This window comes from Passer domesticus, chromosome 2, assembly GCF_036417665.1.
Source record: "Passer domesticus isolate bPasDom1 chromosome 2, bPasDom1.hap1, whole genome shotgun sequence".
Lineage (NCBI taxonomy): Eukaryota > Metazoa > Chordata > Aves > Passeriformes > Passeridae > Passer > Passer domesticus.
The window spans coordinates 109382717-109402166 of record NC_087475.1 but is presented as its reverse complement, the minus strand read 5'-3'; the positions used below and the strand labels follow the sequence as shown (position 1 = coordinate 109402166).

Here is a 19450-nt window from a genome sequence, read left to right as displayed (position 1 = left end):
CTGCTGCTGTTTTCCCACTGGCTACAGCAATACTGGAATCAAGCCCAAATGTGACTATAATTGAGAAGTCTTTTGAATAAAATTATCTTGTTCAGACATACTGGTTCTAGGAAGTCAGGCTAATGTAATCATTACAGTGGGAGTCTAGAAGTCCAGGGCTGCTTACCTCTCCTCCTGATTTGCCTACTGACTTGTTTTATGACTTTAGAAGCAACTTAACTTTTCTGTGATTCATCTCCTTCAGCTGGAAGATAGATATTATAATGTTTGTTTATTTCAATTAAGTCTTGAGTGGTTTAAAAGGGATTAATTAACCTCCATCAGACAGCTTTGAAAGGTACTAATTCATAGTGTTAATAATACCATAAAATACCTAAAAATGAGGAAGGAGAGAACATTTTAGAAGTTGCTGAGCTTTAAACTTAGAGGTGCTGTGAATAGGAAGGACAGACAGTATTTTGGTGAGTGGGAATAGAGAAACTACTGCCATCTAGTTAACTCTTGAGCAAGACATGTTAGATTTTGTGTATTTATCAGTGAACCACCTATCTTCTGATTACCCTTTGGCTGCTAATTCATTCCATTTAGTAGGGGAATTTTTACATCTGTTCTCAAAAAATCCCATTCATGCCTTTCATTTTTTCAAATTAATCATCCTGGCTCAAACTTGGATACACCATTCAGAGATAATCCTTTCAAGAGTATCTTATTCTGTTAATACAGCCAATGCACAGTGCTTGGGATAACACCACGTTGAAATAGCATTAGATTTGCAGCCTACACCCAGTCAGAGTGGTTTTTTCCCAGCACAAATTTGCATTTTGGGAGCTGAAAGTCTGAGTTGATAGTCTAAGTGACCTGAAGCAAACCACTACAATTTCTCTGGGGCAACTGAAATGCATCCATTCAGAATAGCCAAGGCTCTAGTCACGCCATAATAATTAAGACCTGTGTCCATGTCAAAAAATGTACAATCAGAGTCTGTACTTATTTGTGTATTTTTAACCAAATAATTTAGTGCTAAACTTTTAGACCTTACATACAACTGTGAATATGCACCAGAGGGCAGAGTTGATTCTGGTCATCATAAGTGCCATTGGTCTTTCTCTGCAGCTTCCAGTGGAAAGCATAAATCTGAGGAGCCCAAGGCTGTAAGATCCATCTCTTTCCATGAGAAGGTGGGGAGCAAATGGTGCTCCAAAGGTAGAGTTTGTGAGTGCCAGTGTGTGTCATCAAGTTATCATTTAAATTCACCAGTGTTTTCTGAGGAATTTTAGGCAAGTAAGTAATTGCATTTACAGACTATTTTCATAATAACTAGTGCCTTGATTCAGTCCTGTTTGCAATAGAAGCAAATATGCAGCTACACTAAAAATTATCACCATTGTCCATGCAGCTGACCACTTTCACCCTTGTCATCAATCAGTTGAACTGAGAGGCAGCTCACTTATGAGTTCTTATCCATGGAAAGATTGTTTGTCTCTGTCATAGTGTTGAACACCTTCTATATAATAGTTCCTTCCTCTGTTGAGTAGCTATTCCTCTCCAAATATTAGTTTATTAAAATTAGATTCTATTAGTGCCCAAATACACCACTTGGTCTCATATGTATGCAGCTTCCACTCTTCTCCTTGGTGGATTTATTATGAATGCAGTATTGGTGGTATTTTAGTCTTCACAGCAAGTAGCTGTTTCTAAGTATTGCTCCTAGGAAACTTGTGGTAATGTTTTCAGAATCACCTAAGAGGCCAAGTTCCACTTATAATGGTGAGCAAGGTGACAATGTCTCTGGCTGAAGGAGCACACTGACAGCCAGATGGCGATTTCAACCCAGCATCATGGAATTCTAGATATCTCCCATCTTTTGGTCACACTGGGCTGCTGAAGGGAAACTCATGTTCACAGAGCCTTCTGGATGTCTCCTACCTCATCTGCATTCATTCAGTATCCCTATGGCAACTACAGCAGCAATTGCTCACTTGGAATAGTGATCTTAGGACAGTGTTATATCATTCCTTCTTTTAACTCATTTAGCAACTGAAAATAAAAGAACACAATCAAAGAGCATCCATGACCTAGCAGGACTATGCAGACAACATGTAACTACTCAACAGGACCAGAAGATGTCCAAGCTGCTTACAACAACTGCACTCAGCAAAAAGCCATGGGCAGCATAGCTTCCTCTTGGGCAGCATAGCACTTTTCCTTGGCATTAATTAGAATGATGGCAGGGGAAATAGCCCTTAAATAGGGAAGAAACCTCAAAAGTTACATCTAGGGGAAGAGTATCCTTTTTTAGGTCAGTGCTTCTGAGATGTCTCATTTGTAGCATCACTCTCTTGAAAAGTTTTTGTATCTGTGAACTGAAATTCTTTATCATGGACTCTAAATGGCAACTAAAATTATACAGTGAAGGGCTCAGTCAGTATTGGGACATATTTCTCTGCTCCATCTTATTATTGATTAGAATCTGTATCAATGTGGTGAGTCTGGTTTTATCCAGCTACTGCAGCAACATTAGACTGTCTGTGCACCAATAATTACAGGATATTTTTTGTCTCCATCTGCAGACATTTGATGGAAAATGTCTGCTAAAATTTTCGAGTCTTCATGCTTTGCAGAGGTTTATGGTGCTTCATTTTGGAAATCCATAGCTCAGTGTCAATGTCAGCAAAGGTGAAGTCAATCAGGTCTCTACACCACTTTAAATCCAATTTAATGATGTCAAGATATTTTAGTGACATACAATATCTGTGCTGTGCCTTCTTTTATTCTTTAAGAGCAGACATAAAAACATGCCTACATATTTGAGGTCACTCCCAAACTGGGTTATTCTATGATTTTGGGTTTTTTAGGTACAATTTTCCAAATTGGTCTCACTTGGATTGGCACATTTGAATTGCACTCACCTCCAGTCTGCCCAGCTTTCAAATTGAGTACTACAACATGCGAACATGCAGCAAGTCACCAAACTGTAAGCTTAGCCTAATGGCTAGAAGATTTTAAAATAGCAATATATTTATTCTGGAGAAATTGTGGCTTTATGCAACAATTTGACTATAAGTTTCTAAAATACTGACTGGTGTAGGACTAAGAAATGAATTAAACTTTCTATGTTTAGCTCCTATCAAGCTTCATGGGAAAATATAACATCACACATGAGTGAGACAGTGGTCCTGACAACACAGTTAGAGACAAGCTGGGAAAAGGCTTTTTCTTTTTGAAAAAGGTTTTGTTTGTTTTTTGGTTTTTTTAATCTGTGTGAGAACAGGTGAAAATTTCATTGCAAGTTATATCTGTATTTAGAAATACAAAAACAACTAAAGAACACCATCTTCATGCACTTTTACATTGGGCATACCATGCGTTCTTCCGTATTAAACATGAGTGAGAGGAACCTCTTGTGTGTGCATGTCTGTATATATCTAATCACACAAATACTTAAAAACATTACTGAAATTAACATTTGAGGAAGAAATGCAATCCCACTGAAGCCAATGGCCTAACAACAATAACCTCTCAACATAGCCATTCTTACCTGTAATTATGTCTTGAGGCTGAAACCTCTAACTTCAGGGAACTAACTGGAAAAGCTTAATTTGCGAGCAGTGGACCCAGTCTCTCCCTTCCTAGTTTATTATGGATGGTTCCTCCCATGGAGAGGAAGAGAAATTGTAAAAGGCAGGAATAGAAATCAAAATTTACATTGGTACATGGGAAGTCTGGCTGGCAAAACCACTCAGGTATTCTGAGATGAAAATCTGAAGATAAAACTTGGACTGAGATTATTGGAAATATAAATCTTGAATGATTCAGAAGTGAGAAATGTTGACAATTATAACTATTTCACATATTAACTTTCATTATACATTTCATTTACAGTAGTTACAATACAGAAATATATGCTTTTACAAGTTTATTTTTCAGAATATATTATTTCAAATTAATTTCCTTTTCCATATTTTGTTACATATTGTATTTCCATAGGAGCCACAAAAATTTTAAAAAGATAAAATAAACCTATATAGAGATGTACATACTTCTAAAATAAACATATGTTTAATTAAATTGTTATTTTGCAATGAAATCAGTTTTCTGCTTCAGAAGCTTTCCTGAAAAATATATTTGTGTGGATGAATCATTTTAAAATTCAACAGTCAGTGGAAGTTGACAGAGTCTTTTCATATGAAATATGACACAAACTTATGAGCATCAAAATTATATGGCAGGAACTGTTCTGTTGAGCACTACATTCACTTTCCCAGGATCAGATCAATACATTTTCTGTCAAAGAAAAAGAATCTGCTAAAACAACAGGAATTTTTTGCAAGAAAATGTTATTTTTTTATACAGCTAACAGCATAATTCTACAGCAATACAGATAGACTTTTTAACATGGTTTCTGATTGAAGTAAACTGAGGAGGCACTAAACAGATTTCCTGCACATATTCACAGCATCAGACTGGACGTGTGGAGGTGCTTAACTTGAGGTTACACCTCATAGAGATGTATTTGTTTCAATATTAGGTCTCTGCCTGCAAAGTGTGCACATATGTAAAATCTTTTCAAAATCAACCACACAGGGACTTTGGTTCTGATCATACAGGCAACAGCATAAGCTCTTCCCTGTAAGAGGCTAAATCCCATTTACAACACATGGAAGGGTTCTCTCCCCAAACAGCCCTCAAGGTCCAGCCAAACCAAAGGTCTGGAAACATTCTGCCTATCCATAGCTTTTCAGGGGTGCTATAATTAACGACTGCCTTATTCAATCCCAGTGGATCTAGCCACAGTTGCAGAATTGTTTTTAAAGACTTTTTATGTGTCATCTGCAGCTCTTTTTGCATAACTCATGTGGAAGCTTGTGAGCAGCTTTCAGAGAATGTCAAGACCTCTTTCTGTTTGATATTATACAAAAAGATTAAAGAAAGGGTTGATTTTTTGTGGGTTTTTTTTTTTTCAGAAATTAGAATTATCATTTGAAGGACCAGTTGTTATTTGCTCTCTTTTGCTTTATAAACCTTCACTCCCATTCTCTGGCAGTGAATATCTCACTGTATCAGTAAAAATAACAGGTGTCCTGTGTTGCATTAAGCATAATTGCATTGTATTGATGGTTGCAATGATTGTAACAGAGTGAGGAAATAAAACAGTTGTTGAATTGGGTCTTGGGTTGAACAATGTGTTTGAACTGCATAAACTAGATTATTTGAGGCAGTCATGTATGCTTAATTTCAATCCAGTATATAGGAAATTTAAATATGGTAGGCAGGTAATTAGCATTTTCTAGGTTCTCTGTTCTTCTAAATCTTCATACAGGAAAGCTGAATGGAACTGTGACACCACTCACTTCAGGCATGTACATGAGTCTGACAAAAGACACTCTCATTAGATTCTGTATGTAGACAGTAAGGAGAGCTGAGCAACCACCAAAAGAAATTCAGAGTGGGTGCAGGTCCAAGGGGAGCCTGTAGGTCTCTTCACCACTTACAGCAGGAGCTAGCCTAAACTGAATCACCACATAATTTTATTTGTTCCAGGCATTATAATCTATTGCTTACATATTCAAAGGACCCAATCACTTAACTAAGAGAGCTACAATGCAACTTAATCTCGCCATTCACAAACCCTTAGTTATGAATCCGTACACAGGCCCAGTTAGTCATTCATAGATTCTCCTTAAAAACTGGGCCCAAAGTTCTACATTTTTAATGTGAATTACAGCACAGAACTGGATGACCTTGCCTTTGTTTGTCCTTCACCTCTTTTAACAGATACTCAGGGAAAGCCATGGAGTGAGGACTGAGGGAACCTTGTGAAGCAATCCCAGAAGATGGCAACAGCTGCAGCATCAGGCATCTCAAGGGAGAGTTGCATTCGAAGCCAAGGTCTGAGCTTCCAATGCCCACCTCCACTCCAATGGTGCTTACTTGGACATTGAGGCTCTGGGAGGGTGCCTTGCCTGCCTTCTGATGAGCTGTTACCAACTTACTACTTTCTATGAGATAAAACCAGTATGAGTATCTGCTGCTGTCCATGTCTGCAGACCAGCTTGCTCCTTGCCTCAGAGTAAACTTCTCTGACAGGAAGGACCAGTTGTGGGGACTCAAGGCTGATTTTTTGAACTTCTGCCAATTCCTGAATTTTCTTCAATTTCTTAGCCACCATGCAGACTTCCTGGAAGCTGGGGAAAGATACATTCCCTTTTCTTCTCAGAGGTCATAGGGGTCCATACCTTCAGCAATGTCACAGTCATCTACAAAACCATTCTAGTGTCGGGGGATGCAAGCCATGGTGTGAGAGTCTCCATTGCCCACTGTCTCACGCTCTTTCTCCTTGCAAGAAAGACAGAATCAAAGAAACCAATCCCTGGACTTTGCCCCCTCTGGGGACATCAGGAAAGCCACAGTTCACCTTGGGCATCCGTGGACAAGTTGACCCATCAGTCTGCAGTACTGTTTCATATCATCCCACACACAAATGAGGACTGGGTCTGGTAGAGACAACTAACCACACCTTGAGGATTTAAGTGGTTCTGCGCTTGTTCCTGGAGTGTCAGCAACAGTGAATGCTTTTGTTCAATTTCAATTCAAGTTCTCTTCAATGATTTCTTTTTGCAGAACTGTGAGGCTTCAAATTTTCATTGTCTCCAGCCAAGAGAGAATGTAAAATGGCCTCAACAGGTGCAACAAAGAAGCACTTCAGAGTCCTCTCCTAACTCAACAGACACAAAGTAAATGTATTCAATAAATATTTTATTTTGACACATAGTACATATTTGCACTTTAAGAAAATACTATGACTAAAGGGATGCTTACAGAGATATTGACCAAAAATTTCTTTTAAAAAATCAAGGGAAAAAAAAGCATAATATTATAATTTTCCTGAACATAAATATTTTTGTGCTTAGAAGAATTTTTATGCTATTCATTGAGTACCATTTATGTGTTTTGTGCTGCTGAGAATATACAGCCAGAGCTGGGATAAATATTTTCAGAGTCATGCAAGTGATTTGGAGATGAAGACCTACTGACTGGCAGTAGTTATTAGGTGCTTTTGATGGTGTTACCTGTCTTGTGCAGTCCACAGGGCTCCCTATCTAAACCCTTGAGGTCACTGGGAGAGTTTTTGTTTACTTTAAGGGCTCTGTGTCACGTCTGCAAAGTGCTATAAGCTCTCTATAAGGAGATGGGAACCTTTCCGGAACAACAGATTGCTTTGGACTATAAGAGGTCATTTACTGAGAACAATATTAATTATTTTTAAGTAGGTGACACTCACTGCTAAAAGGCAAATAGCTGAGGGAGTGGTACTAGGGTAGTGCTGCTTTGCAGTGAATTAAGAAGAAAAACCTACAAAACCAACACACCACTTTGCTTCACACCACTTCAAACTGCTGAAGTCTTCACTCACACCTTATCCATGGAAACCTCAAGTAATCTTTGGCACACCTTCAGCATCCCAACAAGATTAGCAAGGAAAAAACTATTACTCACCTTGCTCTCATCTGTCTACTCATATTTAAAAGAATGAGGGATGCCTTTTGTTATGAAACCCAACCTTGTGGGGATTCCAAGCTGGAGAACATGAGTGCTGAAAATATCAGAAAACTGTAGCTTAGCAAGAGAAATATGCAGTGACCGAAGGGGCCATTCTGTTGATTTTGGAAGGAGTAGCAAAAGTTCCCCTGACTTCAGCTGGGCATTAGCCAGGCCCAGTGGGCATAAAAATCCACTCGGCATCTCTTCTGTCTTCCACACACAATACTGAGAGGGGTCCTACAGACAAAATGTAATTGACTGTGGCACTCAGACACCACCAAAAATTGTTTCTTTGTGGTAGAGTTTACCCATGTGTAAAAAGTTAGCACAAACAGGACTATGAGGGACTAGGATGGTACATAAACCTCGTTTTGTTCCTCTGCATAATTGAATTCCAGCCTTGGAGAATAAGCTAGGAAGCCTGCTTCTTGATGGTTAATTTTCTGTTACAACACATGATGGATGACTCTTTTTAAAATATTTGCAAAGGTATGTATGTATTATACTAAAGAAAGGTGTTATTTTGATAGCATTGGGGAATGAAACCTTAGATTTAGCCAGAGATAAGAAATAATCCTTTAATACTTCCATAAAAGCTCTGGTTGAAACAAAGACACAGCAGCATCCTATGCCTTCATCAGTCCCCAGCACTAAAACTGTTTCCTAACAGCTTTTTACAGAGCCTAATACAGAGGACAAAGATCAACAGGATGCTATTATCACCATGTGCTGTGAAAGGCTAAATGCTGAAACAGTCTGTGCTAGCATCCTTGTTTGTATTATCTCTGAATCCATGGATAGTGAGAAAAAGAGGGCTTCTAAAAGAACACCTAAAGAAATTGACCTTTGTCTTATTATAATGCTAAAATACTACACCATACATGAAGGAGTCCAAAAGCGGTCTAGGACAGTTACTATAATGAAACTTCTGAATACTGTAGGATATTATTCCCCCCTTTCTTTCACACAAACACACATGCCTGTTCAGCATAAAATTGATTAGCAAGTGATACACAAAATTCCTCAAAGCACAGAGAAGTTTTGAAAAAGAAAGAAATTAGTTCCATTGTCAACATATGTATTTGGTTACTGCTACAAGAAAAGCAGGCTACCCTATAGATGTCTTTGCAGTGATAACAATCTGACAAAATCACACTCTGGACTTTCTTCAGTGTCATTGTAAAAGCTCTGAATAAAGCTGGAGAACAAGAGGTCAAAGCAATATTTTAAATGAGAGGTTGTATTCCAACAAAAACAACAAGATTTTACTAGCTAGGCCTTTTCTTGGGAAGGTGATGAACAGTAACAGGGAAGGTAGCAAGCATGCAATTTTCTAGCCAAAATCTAATACTACCCTTACAGAAAGTGCATCACTATTCATGGTAACAGGAAAATGCCTAAAAAGTTTTGGGCCTTTTCATTAAACCATCACAGCTGATTATATAAAAACTACTTTTGAGGAAGGATTCCCTATCTGTTACTGGCCCTATATCATAAAGAAGTATAAATGTGAACAAACTCATTTTCTTTGATGGAAAGCATGGCAGAGGCTATGTTCAGCATAAAGAGAGATTCTGAAATAAGAAAAGCAATAAAATAAATAAATGGGAACAAAAATGGACAATTTCCACCCAAGCATGAGCATGGTAAAAAAAACAATGCAGAGAAAAGATAGGGAAGTGAAGGTGGTGAAAATACATAAAAGAGAGTATGCCCCATATATCCTACTTGAATGAGTCTTGGAGGGCGAGAGGTGTTCCAGCCTTTCCTACTGTGATGGCACAACTTACAGAAAATACAACATATCAACAGTCAGCAAGATTTTTTCCTTTGGGGGGCAATGCTTATGATCAGAAATCAAACCAAGTTAATGCAAAGGCAACACTTGCAAAAGAAGAACTACAAAAAAACCATACCATAGGGTTATGCTACTTACTTCAATAACAGAGTTTTGACATATGGTGGCCCTTGCATTCTCATTTTCCTGAAAGCTACTTTCTTGTAGGACTACAGACAGACTTGGCCTAACCTGAATGTTCAAGGAGAAGTCTTATTCTCCAGCCATTCTGCTAGCAAGGACCATGCAAGCTCACAGCCTCCCAGGTATGTGCTGCATCCAGGTGCTGAACCATTTAGAGGCACTGATATTCAAAGCAGCTCAGGGAGGCACCCATGGAATGAGGCTCTCCCACCTGGCACTGATTTGAGGCCAGTGCTGCCAGTCCATTTGGGTTGGTGATACTTCATTCGAGAATTCATTATTGTAAAACATCTCAAATTATTAAACTAGCAGATAGCTGAAGTTATTCTTGTCCTAGCTCCCAGTTTTTTCCAGTCATAACTGATGTCCAATAGTTTCAGTCCACATTTCTGTTTGTGTACATCATATCTTAATGGTGTCTTTGTTTTCCCTGCCCCATTTCAGAAACATGATAAAACATTCTGGAAATAGGTTTGCCAATAAAATGTTTGAATTCTTAGGGACATATTTGGTTTTAATCCATGCAGTTTCCTATTTTGAAAGGCACAAAATTACAAAAAACTGTTTTATTTTGGTCATGTTCAGCCCTGTGTGCATGGGATGAACCCCACAGACATGCTGGAAGAATGTATGTTTTGTGTAACTGAATTTACCCCTGGCAATAATCTGTATTCAGGCCTGCATGCTTACCCCATTTCCATGTATTTAGCTCTTTCTGCTTGTTAACTTGTGTGTACAATGGAGTTCAGTCCAGTATTCACTCTGTAAGTATATCAACAGGCAGGTGGAACTATGAGGACCTTTTCTGTGCTCGTGGGAATTTACTTATGTCATTGTACCTGCTGAGAAAGTGCTTGCCAACACATATTACAGCTCCACAATCCAGCCTCATGTAATCAGGTTCTGCCTGTATGAGGTTAGAGGCCTCCACAATGAAGCATTTCCATTCCCTGAAAAACAGCTGCTTGTGGAATCAAGCAAGCAGATATTTTTACCCATACAATTTTCCTCTTGCCAGACAGCTGCTTGGGTTTTATTTGCTTTTGGTTTGTTTATTTGTTTGTTTGTTTTTATCAGAATGTCCATAGGGAAATGTCATTTACAGTTAATGCTTTTATTTACTTATTTGATAGCAAATTCAAACAATTCAATGAAGATAAACATTCTGCTTGGCACATGTTGCATAAGAAATATGAAGAATTTCTAATGAAATGTATTCGTTTGAAATTGTAAGGTGCAGGGGTTCCTGTCAAGTATGATGTAAAATGCAAGGAGGATTTTTCCTTAAGGAACTAACACTTCCCACAGCAGTTAACACACTGTGTGGTAAGGAAAGGAAACAGAAGAGGGTGCATGGTCACAGCTTCTGCTCCACTCATCTACACATGCCTGTTACACCTGCATGTGTGGATACAAAGATGCTGAGATCTAAATTATACCAATGCCAACAGAAGGGCAGAGTTCAAGGACTGCCCTGCATTGCTTGACATGAATGTGATCCTTTCCAAGACACCCTTCTTAGAATGGGTTCATACAGCATTGCTACTTTTTTTGAGTTTCTGGGGGCAGCCCAGGGAGAGGCTTCACCTTTTTGGACAATTCAGCATCTTATTTCAGGCTTATTTATGACATGGTGAAAGCAAAGAGAGCACTGCATACACTCACTCAGAAGCACAATGAGAAAAATATAAATAAAAATTATCATAAAGCTATAAGCAAATGTTACACAAACTAAATTCCTCAATTCTTTCCATTAACAAAAAATTGCTATGTAACACTGGCTGAATGAGAAATCTCGGACCAGGTCTTCTCTCTAGCTGTTGCCATCTGTATTGCAAAATAAGAGATCCTGGCAAGTATTTACAAACTCATGATGGCAGGAGAAGATTCTGCGGTACTGAATGAGCTCTACCACTGTTTTTCACACTGTCAGGATTTTGCTCATCAGCTGTAAAGTCTTGAAGCAAGAAGTGTGTCGCAACACAAAGCTGCAGTTCACAACAAAGAAGAAGAAGTGACAGACCTTTGAGGCCAAAGTCACTTGTTTCTGGGCAGGTCTTTTTGGAAGAACCAAGATCATGCACAGGCTTAAACTCATATGCATGAACAGTTCCCTCAAAGTCAACAGAAGATATATAAACCTCCCTTTACCTGGGACCTAGGTTTTAATGTAAGGAGCTCCAGTACTTTTAAAAATAAGGTTTTAATATGTGCAGAAAAAGTGGAGTGGAAGAAACAGTCATCTGGAAATTTAAGAATTAAGGAGAAAAAATTATTAATCTGAGCACTGCTGAGCATACATGACTTGAGTTCTTCTCAGTAGGCCTTCAATAGAGTCACAGATTTAAGGTTTCTTTATGAACACCCTTTTCTTCACAGACCATAAATCTCACCATAGATCTCTGCATGCCTTCCACTAGGCAAATTTTCAAATTTTCAATTTGAAAAAAATGCAGACATGGCTACAAAACCCACTGATTTTTCAAACTGCTGGGAGTAAAAAAAAAAAAAAAAAAAAAAAACAGAAAAAAAAAAGAAAAAAGAGAGAGAGACAACAGATCACTTGTGTTAACCTGGACTGATTATTTTTCAAAATTTTTTGTTGAAAATTGACATTGAAGGTCAGGAAAACACTATGTTTCGGGTTGGAGCATTTTAAAGTATTTTTTAAAATTTAAAACATGAAAATGTTTAATTTTGAAAGCATTTGAAAATTTAAACCTTTGCATGCAGATAGAGGTACTTCTACCTCCCCTCCCCTTCACAGAAATAAATATAACCCCCAAAACAAGCAATTTACAAAACTCATAATTTGAAAAGAAATGGCCTAGCACTATCAAACTGATTTTTTGCTGGTGGAGTTAAAACTTAAAATATGGATCAGCTCCACCACTTACCATTACAAAATTATAAGGAGACACAGTATTACAACCAGTGAAGGATCTAACTTCTTAGTGATACAGAGATTTCAACACAAACAAGCACTTAAGCTAGACCTGCAGACAATCAGAACAGGAGAAATGCACACCCACCACAGGTGTTTGAGGACTAAACCAAGTAGGGCTGGCAGACAGACAGCATGGAATTTGCCTGCTTTTCTGTCCTTGCTGCAGTACTTGGCACTGGGGAAAGCCACGACAACCTGCTGACTTCAGGGAAAAGCCCCATTAAGAAGGCACACAGGAAGGCACACCATATATTTCCAAAAGAGTTAGTTCTTACAGGCTGGTCTGCCAGCGATTCTCATGTTGGAACAGGGAGGAGCAGGAGAAAGTGCCCTTCTAAAGTTTCACCTTCTTCTCCGTTTGAACCTAGTGGGACAGAAACAATGCAATGTTCTGATTTAATTTCCTCTCACAAGACCTCTCACCTGGATGCACTGAAGCAGTGCACAGCCTTGATCCTGTAAGAATATTTATAGTAGGTATCACTAGACCTAGACATGAATTTTTATTCCTTCCTTTTCTCCAGAAACCCTCAAGATCCATCCAGTTTTGTTCCCCACCCTACATCTTTCTTTAAAGCTGAAAATTTTAATTCCAAAAGCAATGCTTCTAAAAGGAAGCACTAGATGTGGTTCCCTGTCTTTGTGTTCCACTGGATTGGGTGCTTTTTATGCTGTGACAGGAGCTGAGCCAGGACTTCTTCACAGTGTCCACTGTCTTCACTGTGTCACATAGCCACCACCTGAAGGAATAAAATTCTGATCTCTGCCTCTTTCAAGCCTTTCTCTCACAGAGATGAACAAGATCCCTAGTGCTACATCTGCAGTGCTCTGTATTTCCCTAGATATAACAAGAGTCAAATACCTTGTCTTTGAGTAGTACAATGACTAATGCATGCTCTTGTTATTCAGGGTCAAATGGTCACTTGCTTTGTTTACTTTACAAGTGGTGGCAACACTGTGTGGCCAAAAAAGCATGCTGTGGTCTCAGAATGAGCATAACTCCAGGCATGGCAGAGACAGGCATGTGGGAAGCTCACCAAGGTGTAAGGATTAATGCTCAGACCTAATGGGTGCTGCTCTTTCACTTGAGTCACTGCAGGCACTTGCCACTTGTCAAGACAGACTCAACAACTTCCTCTTCAGCTGAGCAGTGGCGCTACCAGGCTGAGAACTTTTTGCTCCTTGATTGTCCTCATTCTTCTAGACAGAAGTAAATACATATTTGTGAGGTAGCATTGAAGTCTCTGGTGGTACTCAGAGGTTGAAGAAAGACACTAGAACAGAGCTGTAGTTTGTTTTAAGCACCATGAACATTTATAGAAAAGGAATAATAAGAAAGAAAAAAAAAGTTTGAATAATACCAGAAACAGAAATAGGAAAAAAGACCCTTGGGTGGAAGAGGAAGAGACCTACTTGATAGCACTAAAATGTAATAAGGGGCAAACAATCTAAAATTGAAATATGACTTACAATTATATTTTATGCTCAAAGCAGTTAAATATTATTGCAGTTTACATGAGAATTAAAGCAGAATTGTAGAAATTGGAAGTGTGGCATTGAAGGAAAGTTGCTATGCTTTGGCCCCGCTTTCAACAGGGACTTTGTCAGTAAGTGAAGGAATCCCAAGTTACTGGGTGTGAATGACAGACCCACTGTTTTTGTGTGTCATTGGCTATGGAAACTGATTTGCTTGCACTAGACTGACTCAAAAGTCTACACAACATCAGGCAAGCAGGTCTGACCTGGTTTACATATTTTGTGTACTGCAGTACACTTGTATAAAGAAAAGGAAAATCTACTGAGTTTAGAGATTAGCAGACAATTGCTTCACTATTCTCCACATTGTATAATTCATGTACACTAGTTAGTTAATATAAATTTGTTTAACATATACCTAAATGTCTTCCAGGATCAGATGGAGTTTTTTACAGAGATGATAGACTCAAATGGATGTGGATGTTCTGGCTAACCTATTATTCATTCCTTCTGAAACAGGAAAAAATTGTAAATAGTTCCTCAAGGTGTAGTTATATATTTTTGAAAAAGGGAGGCACTATGAAAGAAATCTCAGAGCAGCAGAGAAAGAAATGGATGCAACAATGCACTGGAATTAGAAGCTCAGATTTAATTTTTGACTTTGCTGCTTCCAAACTGTGAGTCTCCTGGCAGGTCATTTCACCTGTCTGTTCCCCTTCATACTCTTGTGTCTAATTTGTCAAATGAAAGTGGTAGCAGCTTAGGCCAGAGGTTGCTTGTAGGATCTAATGCTCTTAATGTCTGGTTCTGTTAAAGGGTTGCAGTTACTAATATTCCTCTAGTAAAAAGAGGCATTTAAAAAATCCCAAACAAACCACTTGATAGGAGATAGTAGGAATTAGATAACTAGATGCACTATTATAGAAAAAAAACACTCAGAAGCAGAATCTCAAAATTATGAAGAAAATATCCTGATTATTTTAATGTTGTGAAAGAACAGGAGTAAGGAATAGGAGCAAAGAAATATAGTCAGAGTATAACTGTCCTTCTACAGAGAAACCAACAGAACAAGCTGGCCCTTTCTTTGACTTCTACAAACTTCTGTTGAGTTCTCAAGAAACTGAAAGTGGAGTTGAGGTGGGAACAATAACTTCCTAGAAGTGTGCTTCTTGAAGAATGGCTGTCCTGCACTGATCCTGTGGCTCTGTTCCTACTCTGCAGTGAATATTCTGCAGCTTTAGTTCAGTTGAAATGCCTCCTCCCTTCACTGCTTCCACATAAATTGCTATTAATGTTACCATGTTATACAAGTGCATTGGGGAGGAAAATAGGCCCACTAATGCATTGTCCTGCTCCAGTGTTTTTTAACCTGCAGGATGCCACGTTATTCCATGGACTACGGGTGGGCATAGGCCACAGGAAAAAAGCAAACAGAGGTGGGACATGCTCCAGAAGGCTGCATCTGCCTCACCCTTTCTTCCCCATGCTTCTCTCGGGGCTGTGTGCAAAGCTTAACGCAGATAAAGCATATGCTCCCAGAGTTGCCTTATGGCCTTCCTTCCCTGCTCACATGACAACCGTCACTTGTAGTCAGCCATGGTAGCAGCTCCAAGGGATCCAGGGCCTGCAGGCTCCGGCTGCAGCTGGCTAGTCCAAGCTTCCCTTTTATTGTATGAATAAATTTACAATGGCCATGGAACGCATGTCTACCTCAGCCCAGAAGAGCTACCAGTGGACAGGTCAGCTCCACAGGCAGCAGGTAGATTCTGTCCTGGGCAGGAGAAAAGAAGATGGTAATTAAGGATCCAACTCAGTCCCCTCCCCAACACTACTGAGCTCCATGGCAGGCCCCAAAAGAGGGGAGTTAAGAATATATAAATATATATATATATATATATAGTATAAATTACTATTATTGATATCAATGCTACTATTTTTTCCTGTTATTCTTAAATAAGAACAAAGTGAATGGAAATATTTTTTCTCTCTTGACAGACCACAGACACATCTTTTATGTTGTGCCACGGATTAATTAGGAGGGGACATGCAGTTGGGAGGTGGGTACTCTGCTGCCAGTTGAGTGCAAAGCAGGCAAAGCCAGATAAACTCACACAAATTCCATGGACGTGCAACTTGGAAGCCCCAAATCCTACTGAGCACGCAACAGAGCAAATGTTTTATCTGAGCTGAACTGCACTGACTTTAGTGCAGGCTGGCTGTGCACAGCAGCCCGTGTGAGCCTGCCACAAGGTAGGGTCAGGGCATCACTCTCAAAAAAGAATACCAGTTACACACAAGTGGCAGAAAAGTCCCATCTGATGACACAAGTTTTTGCAGAAAAATCTAGACATGCAACTTGTGTGGAGTTCTAAAATACTAATGAGCAAGCAACTTAAAAAATTTCAGCACTTGCTGTCTTGCTCTCCCTTGAAAAATTCCTTACAGACACTTGCTAACATCTCAAAACTCTTGATAACAGTGGTTGATGAAAGCCAGAAATATCTCCAAGTGGGCATAAAAAGAGATTAAATTGCTTGAAATATTATAGAGGAAAATGGAAACCCAGAAATATTTACTATCCTCTCCCCTTCATGAAGTCAAGTGTTTGCAAAAGGTCCTGTATTGACAACCCAAGAAAATACAGTTCTCTCTTTCACTATGGACAGAATAAATCAAAGGCAGTGGAAATGCAAACATTCTGTTTTCTGAACATACTAGCACACCTCAGCTTACTCATCTCTCTTAGAGGGTGAAAAAATCCTTGTGCTTCTACAGACCTAATAGGTGGCCTGCCTTGCAACCAACTCACGAGCCATTTGTAACTGCATGAAGCAGACACAAAACACAATTGTTCTACTTAGGAGCACTGTATATCCATTTTGTACAGCTGTAAAAAACTACATTACATGCAAGGTGTCCTTATCTTGGCCTCTTTTCTGAAAGAGCCAGCAAAGGTATCAAGTGTAATAGAGAGAACTGATAACAACAAAATAAAACAACTTTTAAAATGAGGTTCATGTATACTGTCAAGTGCCTACATCACTTATATTGCTCAGTAATTACCTGCTTTGATAGGATTTTAGCAATGAAGAGGTATGACAGGCTCCATAGTGTGGTGTTATTAATATGGGTAAAAGAATCCAGGACACAAGGCACTAATAGTACTAATACTGACATGTAAGAAAATATACCATGGAAGTTCTAACTGTCTGGATTAGGCCTCTTACTCTTACCAGCAACTGTTTATGCATACTGAAAAGATGCTGCTTACCCACTACTGCCAAGCACTTCACAATCCAGAAATGATAGGAGGAAGCTCTGCCTAAAAATTAGGCCAACCTTTTTATATGTGACTAATGAAATGTGTGTGCTTTCACTTGTCAGTGTCCCAGCCTCTGACACCTGACGTGCACCTGACTTCCAGTGATAGATGGTCAGCTCTGCCTTCTTACCAATGAAAATAAATACTGAAGTATAATGCATTAATTACAATAATATGCTTATGCTGTTTTTTTAATATTATTCAGGCACTGACAAACCCATCCCTGCTTACAACAAACAAGAGGGTGGGGCATTTACAATACTTTTGTCACATCTTAAGAAAAAATGTGCACGCTAATTTTAAAATGCTTTCTCAGAAACATGGACACAATTTAATTTTCTAATATGAGCTTGTACTTTACTGCACTGCATTATTCAGACATAAGAAATATTATTTCATGGTTATTTAACATAATTCTACCATACTGAGAAAAGGGGTTGGGGAATGACAGAAGAGTAGACAAGCCATGGAAAGATGCTGAAATTAACCATATTACATTGGAAAAAAGCTCAGGACTGAGAACATACGGAATAAACTCTGCAACATCCTTGGATGTGTAAAACCATAATGAATCACAAACATTGCTCTCCTACTGGAAAAAAATACTACATTTCCATTGTTATAATAAGTATATTTTAGTTATTGTTATAATAACTATTATTTCTTAATTTATTATTACTTAAACTATTATTTCTTAATTTATTACTAAAAAACTTTACTATTATTTTCTTATTAGAATTTTTTTTTAATATGACAACTGCTGACTGGAAGTCAGCATCCTGTCTAGAGACAGAGCCGCACAAAAAATTAGTTCTTCCTAACTCTAAGAATAAATGCCACGTGTCTTCTGCATAAAAACCATGAGGGTCTCATGTTGCATATATTCAAGCCCTCGTGAACATTAATACACAGGGGCAGCGGACGCAGTATGCTTACACACTGTGTTTGATTCCTGTAGTGGTAGGGAGCTTCCCCCAAAAAGTTAAGACTACACTTCCAACACCCATCAGCACAATCGCCATGCAGCCACACAAAAGCTGCTGGCCTCACACTGTCGCTTTGTGTATATCAGCCCGTCAGCCACAGAAATTCTCAAATGAATTTCACATCCATGTGTTTGGTACGGTGCGCGAGGAGCAGGGCAGAGGGCCGGGCAGGACACGGAGTGTGGCGCGGAACCCCAGCGTTCCACTCGGCTAGCGCTGCCATCAGAGCGGTCTCTATGGGAAGCCGATGTGAAGCCGGCCGTGCTGTCGATGCTGGCCCGGTGAGGGCCTCTCCGCCACGCCTGGGCGAGGATTCCTACGGCAGCAGGCACCGCCCGGAGCTCTGGCGTATCCCCGCGCGGCACCGCTGCCGAGTGCCCCTGGCCGGGTCAGGGGGCAGCGCCGGCCCGGCCCGTCCGCCCGCGGGCCGCGGGGGTGGCCGCCCGTGTTTACTGCCCCAGCAGGGGCTGCGAGGATGCGCTGCCACCTCCCGCAACTTCTGCCTCGCCATGCCATGGCCTCTGAATGAAACTCGCCCAACTCGGCCGAGTAAGTTATCGAGAGGCTGCTCGGGGTGCGGCGGGCCGGGCCGAGCCCGCACCCCGCTACCTCACGGCGCTGCCCAGGGCAGACGTAGTTTACTCTCGCGGCGCTGCCCGGGCGGCCAATGGACAGTGGCTGCCGGCGCTGTGGCCGGCACGGCTCCGCGCTGCCCCGGGCGGCCCCCGCTCCCTGCCCCGCTCCGGCACCGCCGCCGAGGGCTCCGCGAACCCTGCGAGGGGCAGCGCGGCGATCTTTGTGTGAGTGTGTGCGAGGAGTGTGTGCGCCGGCGGCTCCCTCGCGGGCCGCGGGTGTAACGGCAGCGCTGAGTGGCCGGCGGGCCCGTCGCTCAGCGCGCCGGCCAATGGCGGGGCGCCTTATATCGCGGGGAGTGTTGTGGCGCTCCCCGGGTTGCATGGCTCTGTGTGGAGCCGCGTTCCGCGGGCGCCGAGGTGGAGGGGCTGCGCTGCGAGCCGCGTCTGGCCCAGCGGCGCGGTGCGCACCCCGCCGAGGTGAGTGCCCCCGCCCGCAGACCCGCACCGGGCGGGCGGAGATGGGCAGCGGCAGGGAGGGAGAGATAGGGAGAGGGGTGCCCTCGCCCCACTCTTTACGCTCCGCGCCCCAGCGGCGGAGCAGCCCCCCGCGCCCCTCCTGCG

The 19450-nt window shown here is 40.7% G+C and overlaps 1 protein-coding gene across 2 annotated transcripts in view; it reads left to right on the top strand.

Moving 5' to 3' along the window:
- Window positions 1–18754: 18754 nt before the first annotated feature.
- BBX (BBX high mobility group box domain containing) overlaps window positions 18755–19450 on the top strand; it is a 138624-nt gene continuing 137928 nt past the window's right edge. The window contains exon 1 of one of the 2 annotated variants that reach the window (XM_064410606.1): window positions 18755–18803. The gene's annotated coding sequence lies outside the window, so the exon portion shown is untranslated. Of the gene's footprint in view, window positions 18804–19185; window positions 19307–19450 lie in introns of those variants that run through there. The other variant, XM_064410616.1, reaches the window with a different exon arrangement.